This window comes from Trachurus japonicus, chromosome 21 (genome assembly GCF_045865225.1).
Source record: "Trachurus japonicus isolate A0001 chromosome 21, Traja_1.0".
Classification (NCBI taxonomy): Eukaryota; Metazoa; Chordata; class Actinopteri; order Carangiformes; family Carangidae; genus Trachurus; species Trachurus japonicus.
Genome location: NC_140927.1, coordinates 30,975,429 through 30,998,428, shown reverse-complemented (window position 1 = coordinate 30,998,428; position 23,000 = coordinate 30,975,429).

The window sequence follows — 23,000 nt, the reverse complement described above, 5'->3', positions numbered from 1 at the left end:
CAACAGCAAACAAACATATTATAAAAGACAAAACTAAATATTAAAAGGTACATAGAGCTGTGCAAACAAAACACCAAAACTCAGAGGTGTCTTATATCTTGAAACCAGATATATTCCACAGCAAAATAAATGTCATAATCATGTTTTAATATCTTGTGTTAATGGAAAAACAAACTTGAAGAGACGACAGGGAGTCTGGCATCGAGGAAAAGAAAACTGCAGCAGACACAGATATTGAGCAATAATAGTTGTGATTTCTCTCACGGTGATCATCTAGATTCCCCAAAATATTGTCAGTCTCACACGGCGTCTCAAGTTCTGCAGGTGTCTTACTTCGTTTCACACATGCACGGTTATTCAAGTAGTTAAATCTGAACTCTCCAGGTTTGTTCTCTCCTCCTCTGTGTCTCTAACCCTCCTCTCCTCCATGTGCATCTGTTTTCAACAACGAAGCTGGTGAGAAATCAATCCATGGAGCGGTAACGTTATTTATCATCTACCATGTTACCATGGTGATATCTGTGTAGTCTTATCTGTCATAAATAAAGAGATTACAACAAACAACTCTGTCTGGTTCAACGTTGTGTTATTATCTCATAGTGTGGTGAATGTGCAGGTCACAACTTGTCCACCAGAGCGTTGTGGAGTTGTTGGATTGTGTATTTGATGAGTTTGATGAGGGAAACCAAGAAATCCCATGAGCCTCTGTAGCGTAGCTCTGAGCAGCTCGCCATTCTGCTCCGCCGTTCTAAAAACAGTTTGCACTGACAATTAAAGGTAACGAACCTACTGCTATGACTATAGGGATTATGGCAATGGGTCAATTTGCCAAAATGTTGAACTATCCCTTTAATAAAAGAGAAAAAGTCCTATAAACAGGAAATAATCTGTAGAGACCGAAGCTGTTTCTGTACCAGGATGTAAACATGCTGCAGATGTAACATTATATATTAATAAACCTTCAAAAATATGTCTTTCTGTCTTGTTTTGTTTTGTTTTATTTTATTTTGTTATAATTTCATATTTCTGAGAGCACAGACAGCAGCGTTTTGTCAAGTGGAGGTCTGATTCTCAGTAAAGTCCCAGTAAAAAAAAAGTCTCTGAGTCTGTGTCACATCCTTCAAGGTCCAATGACTCACACTTTACAGCTCAGTTTCCTTTTAAATGTTCCACAGAGTCTCATTCAGACTTCTCTCTCTCTCTTTATCCAGTTTTAATAAAGAAAGAAAAGATTAAAGAACAAACTCTCACTTCTCACAGTCTGTGTTAAAAGCTCAAGTCTGGATCCTCTGCTCTGTTCCCACAGTGCAGGTGGAGACACACCTAAAGGGGGCGTGGCCTGTGGAGCAAAGGTGAAGGTGTGAACCCTATTGTAGTTTTAAATAGAGATTCATAGGTTCATTCCTTTATGTGCACACATTTATATGTTGATATAGCCTATTTTATTACCTTGTGCATCAAAAAATATTGTGTTACCAGGAAGGAACTTTATTTTGAAAGTCTGCTGAATCTTTTCTAATTTGTAATTACAGAGAAAACAATGTTTGCTTGAGACGATAAAATGTCGAATTTAATCCGTGCAAACAAATTTCATATTTTATTTTAGGTTAAATTGTCAATTAATTAACTGTTTCTCATATATTGAGGACAAATGTGCTGAAAGTTTGGATCCATAGAATCAAAAGTTACAAGAGAATTTGCAATAAACAACAAAACAAAGCAAAAAAAGTGACAGTTATAGAAAATGTACAAGTTAACTAAGCTTGTCATAAGGCGCATGTTTGTAATACTTTAGATATTCCTTGTTTTTATTGAATATAAATACAGTACAGGCACACACACACACGCACACACACACACAGTGTTGATCATGAAGCTTCTTCAGATGTTTTAGTGACAGGATAAAAGTGAAACATGGATCAAAGCAAAAATAAATTTGACAAGAAGAATAGCCACAAGACCCATGAAATTGAGATAACTAAAAAAGAAAAAGAAGAAAAAACTAAACACGGTACAATGACAGAGAAATATTCTTAGAATTTAAAATTCAAGAATAATATCTATTTATGAATGATAATAATAATCAATAAACAGGAAATGATGGATGCCAACTTATTCTCTCCAATCCACCAAATAAATTGATAGTAGCCTACAAAGTGTAAAAAATAAAATAAAATGTGGGCTGTAAAAACAAAAACATGAATAAAAACAATTGTGTCAGTCAATCAATAATAAAAAAAAAAGCAAATAAAATGATAAAAGGGAGAAGGAAACATAACTTATCATCTTCTTCCTTTCTGTCTCTGTTTCGCAAACTCAAAGAACCAAAGTTGATGATGCAGCAAAAAAAAAGAAGAAAAAAAAAAAGGTTTGGAGGTAAACAAACATGGCCGACCACATCCGCGTCTGAATAACACACGGGGCCGAGCGTGAACGGGTGTTTGATGCCGAGCGATGACGCACGCTGAATCACCATCAACAGTTTGGTAGAAACCTTTAAAATCCGAGCCGGTGACTAAACATGAGGTGGAAGATGAAACCTCAGATGTACGGAGGAGAAGAAGGAGGAAGAGGAGGAGGAAGAGGAGGAGGAGGCTCGGTCTCCTTGACCACACTGTTGTCAAGCGGTTGGCGAGGCGAGGCGGATCGCAGCCCGCTCCATTATCTCATACCAAACCTGGTGAGTCAGCGGGCAGAGGAGGAACCAACCAACCAACCTACCACAGAGTCTGCAGGCTGGTGTGAAGGCGTCTCAGCAGCCCAGACCAGACCAGAACCAGCAGGAACCAGATCTAACCGGATTCAGACCCAGATCTGAGTGGGTCTGAGTGGGTCTCGGCTTCAGAGACAATTAAGACAACCGAGGCTCATCATGAAAGGTCTAGTTACACGACCACACTGAGCTGTGCTGCGTTTGTTCAGGTGCTTCTCAGACGGTCCTGGCTGTTATTAGGAGCATGTTTAAAGGGATACGCTAACATTTTTTTTTTTTTTTTTTTTTTTACGTGTCTTGCCTCACTCCCGAGTCCATGACCAGCAGATAGACACCATTCTTTCGACTGTGCGTGCAGTAACAAGGGAGATAGAGCCGTATCGCCCGTAATTAGCTTAGCTCAAACGCTTGACGTTAGTGTTAGCCTGCCTCCAGAAGCTGATTTCATTTTAGCTCTAAACTCTGTAAATATATCACTTTATCCACATTTCAAACATGTTTAGGCGAGAAAGTAGCCGTTTAGATCAGCAGTGTGTCGTTAATTTGTCTAAATACCAGCTGTTTACAATTTTGTTAGGAAGAATTCGGCGCTACTCAAGCTAGCCGTTGTGACCAACGCACTTCGGTTACTTTCACAAAATAAAACACCCGTTGCCCTTTACATACAGAAAACCATGACGATAGAATTTGTGCTTTTACTTTGAAATAGGAAGCTAACCTACCCTCGATGTAGCTAGCTTGAACCAAAATAAACCGTCTTTGCTTGAACCCTCCGTTTTGACCGATCTCGTCCCGTTAGCGGCATTTGACCGCTCAAGATGCCTTACCGGAGAGTTTTGTCAGCTCTGAGACGAAGATCGGCCCGCCGGTTTCCGTTCAGAAAATGTTACAAAAACACAGTATTTAAAGAGGAACTCTGCAGGATTTCCACCTTAACTCTGCTCCATTTCTACCTTAACTCTAACAGCTTCAGAGTCTAGTCTAGTAGTGCTGGTTAAATCAATGACTCTTGTCGCTGCATGTATTCGAGGCTGATGATGAGCCAATCAGAGAGCAGCCGTTGCCGTCTACGTCTCAGCATTGGCCTGACCAGACAACAGCGTTTTTCATTTCCACAGCGCTCTGTTTTCATGCTCTAAAAACATGAGACCATGTGTTTAAACGTTAAATTAAGTGAAAGTGTTTGAACATTAAGTCCTGTGTGTTCTGTCTGAACAAACCTCCTCCTGTAACGACGCCTCTGATCATCAGATTCACCGTCTTTCAAAATGAGTTAGGTGAAGGAATAACTGGAGAAACAGGTGAGTTTCTGTCTTTATTTTACCTGTACGACAGGCTCCACTGCGCTTTAATAAAAAGAAAGAAATAACACACAATGTAATATGAGATTTCCTGATGTACAAATAATAAGTTGGAGCCAAAAAATATTTTGTATCTTGGGACTCGTGGTGTTTGGTGGTGGTGGTGATATTATCACGTACGGCTGCAATCCACTAATATGATCTGATGCTTTTATTCTGAAGGTAGAAAACACTGATTTATTTTCATGCAGTGGCCGTAGTTTTAAACACAGCCTGGTTTTACTGAACTGGCTCCAAGCAGAGCGTCTTCCTCTAGTAGTAAAGCCTCAGGGCTCAGTTAAAAATAGAGATGTCCTAATTGTGTTTTCGTTTTGCCCCTGATCCCAGTCAGACTTTAAGTGATTATCTGAAAACCGAATCCAATCTGATTATTGATTTTTTTTTTTTTCCCCAGATTGTAGCAGAACAGAGAATGAGTGTCTGAGCACAGAGTGAGAGGAAACTGACTGATACAGATACACTAACTAAACTGTTAAAACACTCAGAGAAAACAAATCCTGCAAAGTGTAGGTCGGTGGGTCCAAGTGGTGGTGAGGGGGCGGGGCTTAGCTGTGACATCACAAAGTGACAGGAAGTCCTGACGGCTGGTTTTAAGACTCAATTTGTGAATACAGGCTGTGTGCATTTCTCTGTGGACTGAGGCTTTGATACTTTCACAGTATTAATATAGAACCTAGAGCTGCTTTATAATCACACTACACATGGACATCTACCTTTATACTGTATGGAGCTTTAATACAAACATCTACCTTTATACTGTATGGAGCTTTAGTATTAACATCTACCTTTATACTGTATGGAGCTTTAATACAAACATCTACCTTTATACTGTATGGAGCTTTAGTATTAACATCTACCTTTATACTGTATGGAGCTTTAACACAAACATCTACCTTTATACTGTATGGAGCTTTAACACAAACATCTACCTTTATACTGTATGGAGCTTTAACACAAACATCTACCTTTATACTGTATGGAGCTTTAATACAAACATCTACCTTTATACTGTATGGAGCTTTAACACAACCGTCTCTTTAACACAAACGTCTACCTTTTGTTTTTCAGAATCATTTCACATTGAATATCATGTAAGTTTTTCGTGGGAAGCTGTATGGGACAGCCCCACACTGCTCTCTCTCTCTCTCTCTCTCTACACACACACGCACACGCACACGCACACTGCTACCTCTGCAGCCTGAATGGAATAAGTCAGTCATGTGCGCTGCTGATGACCGCATCAACCTTGGTTCACTGATACCGTCCTAAATATAGTCACCTCTTCATCCCGCCGCAGGTGACACACAGGGGGAAGACATACGTACATACGTACTGTACTGTACAGCCAGATGACCTGTGGTGTATTTCTGTTCAGGGTCAAAGGTCAAAGTCTTCAAGTCTTTACTGTATCTAGCCAGAGATGGACAGAGTACTCGACCCCAGTACTTGAGTAAGAGTACAAATACTACTGGTCAAAATTTTGAAGTAAAAGTATCTCAGTCGACATGTTACTTGAGTAAGAGTAAAAAAAGTACTTGCTTTTAAAGGTACTTAAGTATCCAAAAGTACATGCTTTTAAATTTACTTTAAGTAAAAGTAAGAGTAAGAGTACATTTCTTATTTTTCACATCAATGAATTATATTTTTTTTCTAAATGAATTTAAGGACCTTTTAACTCTTGTTTCTGAGAATTAACTCTTTGAAACCAGCTGCACTGATGTGCTGCTTTTAGGGGTTAGGGTTTCCTTCTTTGACAAACACAGCTTGTGTCCAATAGGATTTTAGACAAAAAAAGAAAAAAAAAAAAGAGCAGACCTGAAACGAGTACTTTTCAGCCTTCCTAGAAATTAACTCGAGTAAAAGTAAAAATATTTGTCTTGGAAATGTATTCAAGTAAGAGTAGTAAGTAGGCTACCAAAGAAATCGGATCTACTCAAATAAAGTACAAATCCTCTGGAGTACAGTACTCAAGTAAATTTACTCCGTTACTGTCCACCACTGTATCTGCTCTCACATCACCACCACCACCATCACCACCACTCCCTAAGTTTAGCTCCTCGGCGCGAGGAGAGAAACAACGAGAGTTGGTATTCTGCTCGGATCTCTCTCAGCAGGAAACCCTGAGCAGGCAGAAAAAAAAGTGTCATGGCCGACAGATGGACAGACAGGCGGCTGACCTCACGCCACCGCCCCGCATGTGACACGGTGGCCGATGTCAGGGATGGCCCCGCGTCGAGGGGACTGCATTGTAAAAAATAAAGGGTGAGATCCTCTCATAAGGCCGAGCAGGCTACTTCACAGAGAGGATGCAAATGGGCTGAAGGAGAGAGAGAGAGACCGGCAGAGAATAGCAGAGATGGCATGATGGAAATGAGGAGCACATGACAGGAGGTTGGAAATGTCTCTCTGCTCCATTTGTTCTGTGTGTGCGTGCATGTGTGTGTGTGTGTGTCTGCATGCCTCCGTGCTGAAGAATGCTGAGGCCTCCATTTACCTTGGTAATGACATTACAAGCACCTGACTGCCACGGTGATTGACACGTAGTGGCCGACTTCACGCCAGAGAGGAGTGTGTGTATGTGTGTGTGTGTATGTGTGTGTGTGTTGTGATCCTCCAACATCATTTGACCTGTGACACATTTAAACACACAACCGCACACACTGCATTTACTTTTCCTTACTAATACAAATACAGGGTGAGATTATGTGACACAATACAGCTCCATACAGTATAAAGGTAGATGTTTGTGTTAAAGCTCCATACAGTGTAAAGGTAGATGTTTGTGTTAAAGCTCCATACAGTGTAAAGGTAGATGTTTGTGTTAAAGCTCCATATAGTATAAAGGTAGATGTTTGTGTTAAAGCTCCATATAGTATAAAGGTAGATGTTTGTGTTAAAGCTCCATATAGTATAAAGGTAGATGTTTGTGTTAAAGCTCCATATGGTATAAAGGTAGATGTTTGTATTAAAGCTCCATACGGTATAAAGGTAGATGTCTGTGTTAAAGCTCCATACGGTATAAAGGTAGATGTTTGTGTTAAAGCTCCATACAGTATAAAGGTAGATGTTTGTGTTAAAGCTCCATACAGTATAAAGGTAGATGTTTGTGTTAAAGCTCCATACAGTATAAAGGTAGATGTTTGCGTTAAAGCTCCATACAGTATAAAGGTAGATGTTAATACTAAAGCTCCATACAGTATAAAGGTAGATGTTTGTGTTAAAGCTCCATACAGTATAAAGGTAGATGTTTGTATTAAAGCTCCATACAGTATAAAGGTAGATGTTTGTGTTAAAGCTCCATACAGTATAAAGGTAGATGTTAATACTAAAGCTCCATACAATATAAAGGTAGATGTTTGTGTTAAAGCTCCATATAGTATAAAGGTAGATGTTTGTATTAAAGCTCCATACAATATAAAGGTAGATGTTTGTGTATAAAGGTAGATGTTTGTGTTAAAGCTCCATATAGTATAAAGGTAGATGTTTGTATTAAAGCTCCATACAGTATAAAGGTAGATGTTTGTGTTAAAGCTCCATACAGTATAAAGGTAGATGTTTGTGTTAAAGCTCCATACAGTATAAAGGTAGATGTTTGTATTAAAGCTCCATACAGTATAAAGGTAGATGTTTGTATTAAAGCTCCATACAGTATAAAGGTAGATGTTTGTGTTAAAGCTCCATACAGTATAAAGGTAGATGTCCATGTGTAGTGTGATTATAAAGCAGCTCTAGGTTCTATATTAATACTGTGAAAGTATCAAAGCCTCAGTCCACAGAGAAATGCACACAGCCTGTATTCAGAAACTGAGCCTTAAAACCAGCCGTCAGGACTTCCTGTCACTTTGTGATGTCACAACTAAGCCCCACCCCCTAACCACCTGGACCCACCATCCAACAATTTGCAGGATTTGGTTTCTCTGAGTGTTTTATTTATGAAATCTGCTCTATTTTATTCTGTTTTTTGCTCTTGTTTTTCATTGGATCAGTCAGCAAACAGTCAGCCAATCAGAAGAGAGGCTCGGAACCTCCTCCTCTCTTCTGATTGGCTGACACCGAAATGTTGTTGTTACTATAGAGCTCCAGAGAGAAGAGATCTTCTCGTGGATCATCCCTTCAAAATCAAGTGGAAACTGATCAGATTTTTCGTTTTTTCTTTTCTGCACTGCAAAAACTCAAAATCTTTCCAAGAATATTTGTCTTATTTCTTGTCAAAATGTCTCATTTCTAGTCAAAACTAATCTCTTTTCACTTAAAATAAGACTCATCACCTAAAAATTAACTTGTTTTTAGATAAATTTTGTTTCAAACTAATTTTCACTTGAAATAAGTAGAAAAATCTGACAGTGAAAGCAGTTTTTTGTGCTTGTAATAAGGAAGAAAAACTTCCTCCACTGTCAGATTTTTCTACTTATTTCAAGTGAAAATATGCTTCAAGGAAGTTAAAAGTGTCTAAAAACAAGCTACTTTTTAATTTGATGAGTCTTATTTTAAGTAGAATGAGATTTGTTTTGACGAGAAATAAGACAAATATTCTAAGATTTTGAGTTTTTGCAGTGTGTGACTCTGGATAAATGTAACTAGTTTGCGTAGCGGAGGGATACAATAATAAAGAAAAGAAAGAAAATCAAACATAAATTCAATCTATTTATTCATTCATTGCGCTCAAAGACCTGTAGAGACGGTCGGTCGCTACATGAGCTTCCTGTCTACTAAACTCTTCTCTCTTTAAATTACAACCTGTGTCATGTGATTGACAGCTCCTCTTCCTCTTCCTCCTCCTCCTTCTCCTCCTTCACTGTGTCAAACCCAGTGAGAGCCTTTCAGCCAAACAGCATGGTCTTCCCCCTCCCCCCCGTTCTGTAAAGGTTCAGACTCGGTTAGACAGACAGACAGACAGACAGACAGACAGCGCTGCCCCCGAGGCGTCGCTTCCAAACACTTTAATACATCACAATTACATTTTCCCTACACATGGATCCCCTAAAAGTCTTTTTGGCCGCAGCTGTCACTCTCATGTTCCTCCCTCCTCCTCCTCCTCCTCCTCCTCCTCCCTGAGTTGAAGAGCAGCCGTCCATGTGATGCTGCATGGACGTCGAGCTCAGAGACGGACGAGTCTGTGGACGCTGCTCCTGCTGCTGAGACTACAGGGATGTCACGATTACAGATTTTCTCTGTACAACTATTGTCAGAGAAATAATCACGGTATTATGATTATTACAGTATGCATTAATTAATTTCACAACACTCTTACTGTAATACTGTATGTAAAATCAAATAGTCAAAAATATTTACACAAAATACTTAAGTATCTATTAATGTAGGACTGATTATTAATCCTCAAGAGGAGGTGTTTGAAGCATTCAAGTCATTAATTGTCATCTAGGCTACTGTATATACCAAATGTTTAACTTTATTTTAATAGTTAAAGGTACATTGTGTAGAAATTCCTCCCATCTAGTGTTGTGGTTGTATATCACAAGCAACTCAGTCGTATTTTTCATGCTGCATTCACATGAAATTGGGCAGACGGCAGACGGACGACAGCCGCTGCACGTAACGGCATAAACAAGCCTCTATGTAAACAAGTGGTCCGTCAGCACGAGGCAAAACAATACACGTGACAATATGTTGTCATGGCGATGTCGTATTGTTTTACCGGCTTTCTCTGGACTTCTGTGACTAAAATGACATCTGGTTTGTTAGCGACGGCTGTCTGCCCGACTGCAGGTGAATGCAGCATCAGTGTAACGCTCCATTCCTCCTCACTGCGTTACCGCGGTGACTTTTCACAGACGCCACCTCGACCTGAGCCGACAGCTCCGTCTGGTGTCTCCGCTGAGTTTCCGTGGTTTCCTACCATCACGCTGCCACTGAACGTATAAAAACATGGCGACACCAGATGGCAGCAGCACCGAGCTTACCCGCTCCATGGAGATATGAATGATATGAACGGCTCATTCAGAGCTGAAAGGAACACTTCAGTTTGTTGATGGAGGGATTACTGGTTAATGAAAAACAGACTTTTGAACCAAATAATCGATTTCCGTGAATAGAGAACAGGAGAAGTTACACAATGTCCCTTTAAATAGCCTAGATAAATTCCTACCAATTCAATGTTATGTTACAGTAAATGGACCGGTATCTGTGCATTTACCTTTAGCCTACTTTAGTGCTGATCTGCCGAAACGATTCCAACATAATCTTTTTTGGAAAGTGAGAGTATTTATGAATCTTTACGATTCATCAATCGTGGCGTCTAATAACCTACTGCGATTAATTGTGAAAACAAGTAGGCTAATCGTGACATCCATAGGACGAATCGCCTTGTTGTTTACAACTACTTCCGGGTAGAAAACCAGCATTCGAACAATAGTGACGGACGAGAGTTTCGCTATATCTAACTTTTCATGTTAGGCCTACTATATCGCCGTTTAGACTAATCTGATGTTTGTAAAGTCTATAAAACCAATGATTGGACAAACATTACTATTTATGTCTGCACATTTTTGTAATTAGTCATGGTTATCATAGATTAGCCGGGCTAACGGCTAGCTACCTGTTTAACTAATAACTCAGTGACTCAAACGGTCCATGAAAAAATATTTTCTCCAGCGGATATCTGAGTTACAACATGACTGAGCTAACTGGAGTAGTTTCATGTCGTGTCCCACAACGGGAGGGTTTTAACAGCTGACGTCCTGGTGTTAGCTTAGCTACCACCGTTAGCTTAGCTACCGCCGTTAGCTGTCCCTGTCAGCTGCAGCCACTGATGCTTTCTAGACACCATGATTCCCCAAAACTGAATAAATACAACACATAGCAACACGAAACACACACAGAGAAATAGTAATGTTTCTTCAGTCATTTCAGATTTGTCTAAACGGTGATAGGGCGTGAAAAATATGATATAGCTAAACTCTCGTTCGTTACTATTGATCTCGTGCTGGTTTTCTACCAAAAGCTTTTTTTTTTTTTTTTCTGTGTGGGAGAGTTGCTTTCTTGTCTCCCCCCCCTCCTCCATTTCCTCCTCCTCTCCCCCCTCCCCCTTCCCTCCATCCCTCCTCTCTCCTCTTCACTCTCCCTTTCTCTCTCTCTCTCTCTCTCTCTCTGCGACGTAGCTACCAGCTTAGAAATGAGGAGTAAAGTCTCTCTGTTTCAAGAGGTTTGGAATTAGTTTGTCTCCTAGCAACAGCCCGTACAATACAACATGGTTTTGTGTGAGACAGAGACACAGTGTGAGAGTGATGTGTGTGTGTGTGTGTGTGTGTGTGTGTGTGTGTGTGTGTGTGTGTGTGTGTGTGTGTGTGTGTGTATGTGTGTGTAAGAAGTGTGAGAACGGGTTGATCTGTGTGTAGTGTAGCCTAGTGTGTGTGTGTGTGTGTGTGTGTGTGTGTGTGCCCATGCACTAATCAGCTGAGCACACTTTTTCCACTGTCCTACATGTTTGGTGGGTTTTTTACTCTCATGTGGAAACCTGTTTCACTCAACGCAGCAGTGGCGTCGTCTCTCACACACACACACACACACACACACACATGAACACACACACACACACACAGATACATTCTTCATTCACAGCGGACAGCACTACTTCCTCCCCGGGTTGACGTTACATAAGCGCTAAGAGAAGCTGAATGGAAACTGGTGATAAGCTGGTGTTTCATCACGAGGACAGAGGCAGCGACCATGAGCGTCTGCTGGGTGGGACGGACTGGACGGACGGACGGACGTGGGTTTAGAAATGGGGGACAACATCTTCTTCTCCCCATTTTCCCTCCCTCCTCCTTCTGTTTAACCAACATACACCTGGAAACCCTCCTCTTCCTCCTCCTCCTCCTCCTCTTCCTCCTCCTGCTGTGACACCGAGCTGCAGCCGTGCCAGGGCCAGATGTGGTGGGCTGCACTGCAAAAACTCAAAATCTCACCAAGAATATTTGTCTTATTTCTAGTCAAAATGTCATTTCTAGTCAAAACAAATCTCATTCTACCTAAAATATGTCATATTTATACATATACATACATAGTTAGTTTGTTTTTAGACACTTTTTGACTTATTTCAGGTCTATTGTCATTTGAAATAAGTAGAAAAATCTGATAGTGGAGCAAGTTTTTCTTTCTTATTAAGCTGCGTTCAAACCGGACCTTTTGTTTTTCTCGCTGGCGACGAGTTTACATGTTAAGTCAATGCAAACGAGCGATTGAGCGTTTAATCACTTAGGCGAAAAATCGCTGGGGCTCCGAGAGACACACTGCAAAACCTCAAAATATTTGTCTTCTTTCTTGTCAAAATGTCTCAATTTTAGTCAAAACTAATCTCTTTCCACTTACTCATCACCTAAAAATTAACTTGTTTCTTGATAATTTTCACTTGTTTCAATCAAATTTTCACTTGAAATAAGTAGAAAAATCTGCCAGTGAAAGCAGGTTTTTTTGTGCTTTGTAATAAGGAAGAAAAAAATTGCTCCACTGTCAGATTTTTCTACTTATTTCAAGTGAAAATATGCTTGAAAGAAGTAAAAAGTGTCTAAAAACAAGCTGCTTTTTAATGTGATGAGTCTTATTTTGAGTAAAACTGACTCCAAACTGACGAGTGATGCAGCCGAGTGACAGAGCGATTTTTTTGGAGCGACATGCGCGACAGCGACAAAAATAAAAGGTCCGGTGTGAACGCACCTTTACAAGCACAAAAAACTTCCTTTCACTGTCAGATTTTTCTACTTATTTTAAGTGAAAATTAGTTTGAAACAAGTGAAAATGATCTGAAAACACGTTAATTTTTAGGTGATGAGTCTTATTTAAAGTGGAAAGAGATTAGTTTTGACTAGAAATGAGACATTTTGACAAGAAATAAGACAAATGTTCTTGGAAAGTTTTTGCAGTGTGATGTTGAACATACAGTACAGTACCATCTCTCCAGTGCAGTGAGATCACTTCCTCCTCTCTCTGTCTCTCTAGCTGTGTCTTTGCTGCATGGGGGAGGAAGGGGTTAAAGCAGCGATAGCCTCGACTGTGAAATCTGAGAAGTGACGGGAGAGAGAGAGAGGGAGAAGGAAGGGGAGATTTCTGGGGACCAAGAGAGAAAAAGAAAGAGGAAGACACAGAGCGCTATACCCTTTGCCCTCCTCCTCCTCCTCTCTGACAGCTCTCCCTCTCTCCGGTGGCACCGTCTTTCTTCTTTTTTTCTTCTTCCTGTTTTCTCCGTCTCGTCACTCTCTGAGCTGCAGCCTCGTCTCTCCAACCAACACCTGTGTGAATGTAGGCTAGAGGTTTTTTCTGGTTTTGTTTTGTGTTTTTCTGGGTGGGGTGGGGGGCAGTGGTGGACAGTAATGGAGTAAATTTACTTTGAGTACTGTACTTAAGTACATATCCAGAGGATTTGTACTTTACTTGAGTATTAGATTTCTTTGGTACTTATTACTCTTACTTGAATACATTTCCACGACAAATATTTTTTACTTTTACTCGAGTTAATTTATAGGAAGGCTGAAAAGTACTGGTTACTTTCAGGTCTGCTCTTTTTTTCCCCCCTAAAATAGCCTACTATTATACAATAGTATAATACAATACAATACAATAATAAATACAAGCTGTGTTTGTCAAAGAAGGAAACCTATCACAGTGATAGTTAGTGTTAGTTATGATCCCATTCATTTTCTTTGTTTTTCTAGGTGTTTCTGCAGCTTTATAGTATAACATTGTGGTTCTAAAAGCAGCACATCAGTGCAGGTGGTTTCAAAGAGTTCATTCTCAGAAACAAGAGTTAAAAGCTCCTTAAATTCATTTAGAAAAAAATATAGTAATTCATTGATGTGAAAAATAAGAGATTTACTCTTACTCTTACTTTTACCTAAAGTAAATTTAAAAGCATGTACTTTTGGATACTTAAGTAACATGTCGACTGAGCTACTTTTACTTGTAACGGAGTAAATTTTGACCAGTATTTGTACTGTCCATCTGTGGTGGTGGTGGGGGGTTGTGGTGGTGGTGGGGGGTTGTGGTGGTGAGGTGGGGGGGTGGGGGACTCTTTTTACAGTTACACCGCCCCAGACGAGGAGGTTCTTTCCCCTCCCGGTGTTAAAGCTCAGCAGTAAGCGTTTCCCACTTCCTGTGCGGCGCTGAATCAGCCTCCAAGAATGTACGAGTGACTGACTCACACTTCCTCCTGGATATGACAGAGCTTCCTCTCCTCCGCCAACTGATTTAGCCTTCTTTCTCTCTCCCTCTCCTCTCCCTCCCTCTCTCTCCCTCCACCCATCTTCCTCTCAGCCCCCTCCACCCCCTCACAACCACCACCTCCTCCTCCTCCTCCTCCTCCTCCTTCCTCTTGACAGTTGAGGGTCTGATCCAGAACAGTGGAAGAAGTGAGTGAGTCCGAAACGAAGCCGAGGAGGATCGCTCACTCACTCACTCGTCGTCTCAGTCATCGAGCATCTGAGTCACTTGAATTTAATTTGTCCGCTCTATATTTAGACGCCTCGGTCCGGCCTTATGATCATTCACAGCAGCGGCGGTGGTGGTGGCAGCAGGACAGAAGGGTCCCTGTTGCATCGTTCAGCCTTTACATCAGCTGGTGCATGGGCAGGTGAAGTGGAGTTCAGCTCCTCTCAGCAGCAGTTAACACACACGAGTCGACCTATAAATCAATCTGATTATAAAGGAGAGAGAGTATTAATTGAAACTTTATTACACAGTAGGTGAGTGTGAAAGTGAGTAATGGGTCAGTTCAACCTGACAGGGAATAACAACTGGAAACACAAGAAGAGAGAAAACAGAGACAAACAGAGAAAATAGTTGTTAAAGGGATAGTTCACCCAAAATTCAAATTGCACTCATTATCTACTCACCCTCATGTCGACTAAGAGCTGTGAGAATTTTCAGAGTCCTCCGTGCCTTCTCTGAGTTACGGGGGGTCTCGGCGTAGCAGTATTTGTCCATATAATGGTTGTGAATGGTGCTCCCTTTTCTTCGTCCAAAAAGACACACCAAAAAACATCCAAATACTTCCATACTGCTCTGTAATGCCCCTTTTGTATTGAAGCCCCGAAATGCAAAATTGTTCCGAAAAAAATTAAATAAGTTTATATTTTAAGCTTGTTTTGTAGCGGAAGCTTCTCTCCCCGGTTTGTCAAATTTGGACGAACCAGGAAGAGGAAATTCCGCTACAGAACAAGCTTGAAATATAGACTTATTTAACAATTTCTCATGTCGGGGCTTCAATACAAGAGGGACATTGCATACAAGCAGCATGGAGGTATTTGGCTGTTTTTTGGTGTGTCTTTTTGTTACGAAGACAGTTGGTATCCATTTGCAACCGTTATATGGACATGCACTGCTACGCCGAGACCCCCTGTAACTCAGAGAAGCCACGGAGGACTCTGAAACTTCTCCCAGCCCTTGAGTTAGTTGATATGAGGGTGAGTAGATAATGAGTGAAATTTGAATTTTGGGTGAACTATCCCTTTAAACATTTCTCCAAAAAAAAAGATAGTGTAGTTTTATGATTCAATAATTAATCACAAGTCCAGGTTTCCTGTGTGTTACATGTTTGACATTTCAGAAAAGAAAAAGGAACAATAAGAGTCTTAAAAGCAGATTATGACACAGACGGAGGACTCGTCACAGCTGATGCTGTAATTCCATGATGCAAATTGATGACAAATCTGTGATTAATCAAATATTATGTATGTCAACGATTATGAAAAATCAAGACCTGTATTAAGTCAGATATAGATTGTTTTTTTATGATAGGCTATTTCATATGTGTGAAATGTAGGATGCTATCATAACATTTCATTTTTATTGTTGCTAAGTTGAGCTTGATTTTCACTTTTTATATTATTATTAGGCTATTATTTATGACAGTGTATATTTCAGCACTTATTGTGTTGAAGTGTTTTATTTCATATTTGTTGTTTTATATTGTTTAATGTTGAATTTTAAGCTAATGCGGCTTTATAAATAAACTTTGACCTTGACCTTATTTTTTGCTGTTTTCCTGAAGAAGAAAAAAACAGCAGACAAATAATTTATGAAATCTAATATTTCACACTTTCAACCACCACATACAAACCTCCATTCACTCAGTTAAACCAAAACTCATCTCCATAAACAGAAACGCCACTTTTTATTTTCATTCCTCCTGTGAACTGACCCTTTAGTTTTAATAAAAGGCGTGGAGTCGTGGCAGTGTAGCAGTGCAGCTCTCATTAAGTTCTCTGTCTGTGTGTGTGTTTTTGCCCTTGAAACTTTGAGATGTCAGAAATTAATGGTGTTTGGAGGATTTTCATGTTAACACATTCAGGTCAGAGTCACTGATTAACAATTTTTTTTTTTTTTTTAGCAAAACAAGCTCCAAAGAGCAGCACACAGGGGAACACAAGAGAAAAATATTAGGCTATGTTCCTCATTCACAAAAAAATCACACAACTCTGAAACTTCATTCTGCTGATTTGCAGTTTCACCATGTTCATGTTTTGATTATTGAATTTCAATTTCTAATAGGCTACCTGTTGTTTTTAACATTCACACCAGACGTGTTTTATTGAAGGTCTGATTATTCCTCACATCGACATTTTGTTCCTCGAGAACAAAGTGAAACGACTGCAAACGACAGAATAAAACACGTTTCTAACCTCAGAGTGTCATAGTGAAATTAGCACCGTCAGGCTGATACCGTTAGGCTATACAGTAAATTATAAATTTTAGCTGTTATTATTAGGTGTGAACAGGAAGAGAAACAGAAATGCCCCCTCACACACTTAATAAGTGAACAGAAAACAGAAAAGACACTTTCAACATCTTAATTTGTCTTTGTAGCCTATCTTTGTCTCGACAGCGGTAGTTTGTAGGCAGTGAGTCACTATCGGAAAATGATTAGCATGCTAACTACAAAAGAAGCTGTAATAAATAAAGTTTTACCTGGCATTAACATGTGTTTTCAGTGATAGGGTTGCAATCGGATAGAGCTTGACCACATGAAAGTAGAGGGACGCACTGTGACCACTTTGAACACAAGTGTAAACGGTGTAATCCTGTATAACAACAAGCCTACGCAACAACTATAGGCTATTTTTTCTTTTTTCTTTTTTCTTTTTCAATTTATATGTCTCAGATCTCAATTTGGACACTGGAGATGCTTATAAATGCCAGTTGTAAATGCTATCTGATAAAATTGTAGGCTACAAGACCAGTGGATAAGCTAATGCTAACTAGCTTCTCTGCTCAGTAAAACGGCACTTTGGCCTACACAGATAAACATTGTAGAAAATTATGGGAAAATTAACACCAGCCCGTATAAAGTTAACTTAGTTAAGATTACATAGACCAAAAACTTTTACATCTTTAGGACAGAATTGAACTAGTGACTCGCTAATGACAAGCTAATTAGCATGCTAACTACAGCAGAAGACAAGTGACGTTGTTTTCCACCTGGACAACTTGGCCTATGTTAGGTTCTTTAAGACTTTTAGGTAACAGCTAATGTTAGCGTTAAAGCAAATCGTACACAGGCTACTGTAAAACAACGCTTCACCTAATAAAGTTATCTAACACTGGAAACAGCTAGCTTAGCTCCGTTCACAGACAACAGAACTTCTAACCTGTTGTTTTCCTGTTTATTTCACAACAGGCTGTGGTTTTAGCTATTGATTGACTGAATCATTTATTTATCCCCGCAGCAGGGAGATTCAGATATCCAAAACAGCAACAGTTAAAAGGAGAGGCAGAAGACAGTCTTAAAAAGATGGGCTAAAGACAATAAAGTTGATAAATAACCTAAATAAGACAGCAGGAGAGAGGCATCACCAGATACTTCTGAAAAGTATGTTGCGGTTTGTCTTGTTATCCTGAGTTAGCCTAAAGTTGTTTGGTTGTTGAAGGGACAGAAAAGGTCTTTTGAGATTCTGAAATCTGTAACAAGCCGCTTCCTCCTGTTTCCATCTTGATGCTAATAAGCTATAAGAGAGAGGTTTCATCAGCATAAAACTGCAAATAGAAAAGGAAATTTGGACTAAATATCTCCTATAATGCTGAGGTGTGAGAAAAGGAAAAGGAAAAGTTTCTGAATTTACAGTTAGAATAATTAGCCTATTGGTTTTATAGACAGAAGGAGGAGGTGAAAGAAGAAGTTAAAGCCACAGAGCTGTGAGAGAAGAACCTTGACCCGGTGTGTGTGTGCGTGTGTTTGCATGTATGTGTGTGTGTGTGCAGGAAGAACCGTGACTGCGCGGCCTCTCAGCTCCCGCGGCCATCAGCCCTATCAGTGAAAGTAGGCCATTCCCGGGCTACTCGACTGTGAAGCGGACGTCTTTTCTCTGAGCACAGTGGAAAGTTTACCTTGTGACCGAGGTGTGCTGCTGCGGTGCTGATTATGCAAACATCCCGCAGCCCGTACACACACACACACACACACATGCATGCATGCATTTACACCTGACTCATACGTGGTGACGTCACATGTGACAGGTGCCTCCGTGGACACAGCAGAGACCTGAGGCAGCAAAGGTGTGTGTAAGTGTAAGTGTAAGCGCATATGAGTGTGTGTGTGTGTGTGTGCATGCGCTCGTTGAGTTGTTTGCAGTGTTTACACATAACACAGTGCAATCGTTAAGAGTGTGTGCATCACGCATCAGGGGGAATGCGCGCTAAAGAGGAGCCGGTGATGTCACTCAGTCATAACCAAGGAAAATGTTGCGCAATACCTGCGTCATCCTGCAGCCGGGACAACAGCAGGTCGAAGCCGCTCAACCTCTAAACAACATCTGTCATGTGGAGGTAAGAGACGAGCTGCTGCACTGCAAAAACTCAAAATCTTACCAAGAATATTTGTCTTATTTCTTGTCAAAATGTCTCATTTCTAATCGAAACTAATCTCTTTCCACTTAAAATAAGACTCATCACCTAAATTGTCAGATTTTTCTACGTATTTCAAGTGAAAATATGCTTGAAAAAAGTAAAATGTGTCTAAAAACAAGCTGCTTTTTAATGTGATGAATCTTATTTTAAAGTATAATGAGATTTGTTTTGACTAGAAATGACATTTTGACTAGAAATAAGACAAATATTATTGGTAAGATTTTGAGTTTTTGCAGTGTGCTGCTGGTTTAGTCAAGTCAAGTCAAGGGCCAGTGGGTGACGCTCGCTGCATCAGTTACTGTAGGTGGAAAGCACCGGACTATCCAGCAGAGCCAGATAATCTGATGACTGTTATAGTAGAGCCACTTCAGATGACCAAATATTGTGGTATGTTTGTAGAGGGAAGTAACACAACCCCAAATTCAGCTGGCTTTCCTGTATCTGCTTGTCACACTAACACACTCACACACTCACACTCATCCTACAGTACTTAGACGGAGACAATGCTCAGTCAGTTCTGTCCGGTCCAGTTGGAGTGGAAACAGTTCGGTGTCTCGTGAGTGAGTCACCGTCAGGAGGACGAGGTGGAGACGGGGAGCGGACCGACCGACCGACCTCAGGGTGTCAGACGGGACAGGTGACACCACGATGAGGAGGTCGTGTCACCTTGGAGTTCCCCCCCGTGTTCGCAGCAGCACCTGTCAGGAAGAACGTACGTCGCTTTACAACTTCAACAAACACAACTTCACCTGTTCACTAAATATACAGTAGGGGAGACCCGGGTTCAGTTGCAACAGTTCCAATTTCTCCAATCAGGAATGAATCATCTGATTATGCTCAGTTTAGTCCTTCTTCCATATGTAGAAGTAACATCCTGTAGCAGACACAGACAGTTTTACAAGGAAAAAAATAATTTTGAGGCATGAAAGTATTTTTTCCCCTATAGCATCATCTGCTTTGTAGGGATAGTTCAACATTTTGGCAAATTGGCCCATTGCTATAGTCATAGCAGTAGGTTCGTTACCTTTAATTGTCGGTGCAAGATATTTTTTAGAACGGCGGAGCAGAGCCGTGAGCTGCTCAGAGCTACGCTACAAAGGCTAGTGGAACTTCTTGGTTTCCCTCATCAAACTCATTAAATACACAATCCAACAACTCCACAACGCTCTGGTGGACAAGTTATGACCTGCACATTCACCACACTATGAGATAATAACACAACGTTACCACACAGAGTTGTTTTAGAGGGAAATTCATGCAAAACCTCTGATGCACGTTGCCTTCAGGGACAGTTTTTCATCAAGCAGTCTCTGCATTTCCCTCTAAAACAACTCTGTGTGGTAACGTTGTGTTATTATCTCATAGCGTGGTGAATGTGCAGGTCACAACTTGTCCACCAGAGCGTTGTGGAGTTGTTGGATTGTGTATTTGATGAGTTTGATGAGGGAAACCAAGAAATCCCATGAGCCTCCGTAGCGTAGCTCTGAGCAGCTCACGGCTCTGCTCCGCCGTTCTAAAAATAGCTTGCACCGACAATTAAAGGTAACGAACCTACTGCTATGACTATAGGGATTATGGCAATGGGCCAATTTGCCAAAATGTTGAACTATCCCTTTAACCTCATCAAACTTACATCACATTATTGTGTGTCCATGTCGATATCTTTTATACAATTTGTTAGTGTTAATGTTTTAGTTTTAGCTGCAAGGTAAGCAGGTTCATGGCTACAAGAGTCTGGGTTATTGTAACAGCAGTAGCTAATTTAGCATGTTAATCTACTATTTTAATTGCATTCTTTGAATTTGAGTTTGTCTTGGTCTTGAAAGACGAAGACGAAAGGGTTAAGGTTAAAGTTAGGATCAGACTACAGCTGACAGTAACTAAGATCATCATTCATGTTAAAAGGTAATTTAAGTGTTGAATAATCAAGTTTTTGTCATAATACTTATTTCATAATGTTACATTTTACAACTAACCCAGACTATGGGGTGTATTGTAACATTTCACTCCTTGTGTTTGAGACTAAAACCATGCATTTTCTGGTCATGCTGCAGAAATAACAGCTACGGCGTTTAACAGAAGACACATGGAACTAGTTTGTCTCACATTTTGAACGCACTAACTTAAAAGATCTCCAAAATACAGACAGAAATGTCAAAAATGTTACGACCATCCCCGTTCGTTCTCTCCTACACTATATGTCAGTTTTTTTTATATATTTTTTTTTTTCTGAAGTGGTCGTGACTCATCATGCATCACTTTCTTATGTGTTCAGTTTCCGTCACATATTCATCATGGCAACAAAATGTGACAGAAACCAGAGGAAGCCTGTCGGTGGCCGGCCGTCGGTGGGTTGGACCTCTGAGCTGATTGATGGTCGACAGTGACTCAAACACAACACCAGGAAGAATTTAAAGATTTTTTGGACAGTCGCCCAGAGTGCCAGTTGGGCGACCATCTGCATTTTGCAGAGACTTCTGGCGACATGAGAACAAATTCACAGCACTCACACACACACACACACAGTCCTGTTAGTTGGGGAGGAGGGGGGAGGGGAGGGGAGGATAGAGAGAGGGAGGGGAGGGAGGGGAGGAGGGGTGAGTTACCTTGGATGTGGCAGCAGCGTCTTGTCATGTGGATGTGGAGGAGAAGCTCTGACAGGATTTGTGGACACTGCCACCATGTGGCTCCACTCCAGCCTCCAGCTCCTTCTCACCATCACCTAATCAATAAAAATCAATTAGATTAAACTGTATCAGGTGGAATTTAAATAAAATAAAATAAATCACAAATGATGAACTGAGATTAAGGTTTTAAATCAATCAAATATAAAACTGCATATATAGATGAGAGTCAGAGCTGTGACAGGAAACACATGGTGGATAAATGATGTTATGGCCAAAAACATGATATGGTTTCCTATGTGGCTCTACTATGGTATATTATGCTACTCTACAGTATTAATACTATTACATATATATTGTAGTGTGTTATGCAATGCTATGTGATATTATAGGACATGTTATGGTGAAGAATGGTATTCTATCTTATAGTATGATATGCAACAGTTAATTCTGTTTTATGTTATCCTATGCTATTGGTATTTAGGTTAGGCTATACTCTACTATGTTACGATACTATTCCAGCTGTTCTCAACCTTTTCGGAGCATTGGACCCCCTGCATATATTTTTTTAGCAACCCTGAGAAAAAAAACAACAAGTCCCAAACCTACTTTGGCAGGAATAGAAGCAGCCTTTTTAATTGCATCATTGCGTATTCATCAACGGTTCTGAAGGCAAATATGCGATTTCAAAAGCCGCTGCTCACTGAACATTGCACTTTTTTTGTGAGTTTTACACAATCTTCCTGTGCTATATTTCACAATAAAAGCACAATTAAGTCATTGATGGAGACCATCGTCCGTCCACTGAAATGCTAGAGTTGGGCTGGAGGTGTCTTCTGATTTAAGAAGAACACAGGAAGTACGGCGTCAGCATAATGCAGTAAATTTAAAAAAAGACAAATGAGAGTGACTCAAAACCATGAAAATGTGGCTTTCCTTTGACATATGAGCAATATGACCCATTAAAACATATGGGATTGGGGGGAAAACGCCTGTGTTTAGTTTATCTTCTGAGGCAATGATGGCTCCCGTCACTGTTTTAGTAAAATGATAAAATGTCTGTAAAGGTCAGTCAGTAAAATGATATTTTATCGTTTTAAGCATGTCTTGCAATTGCCCCTGTGTTTTACTATAGGCTACTTTACTATACTGTACTACGTTATGCTATGCTATAGCTACACTGCAAAAACTCAAAATCTTTCCAAGAATATTTGTCTTATTTCTTGTCAAAATGTCTCATTTCTAGTCAAAACTAATCTCTTTACACTTTAAATAAGACTATCACCTAGAAATTAACTTGTTTTTAGATAATTTTCACTTGAAATAAGTAGAAAAATCTGCCAGTGAAAGGAAGTTTTTTGTGCTTGTAATAAGAAAGAAAAACTACTTTTTTATGTATAACTATGTATGTACAGTATATGTATATATTTTACGTATAATGAAATTTGT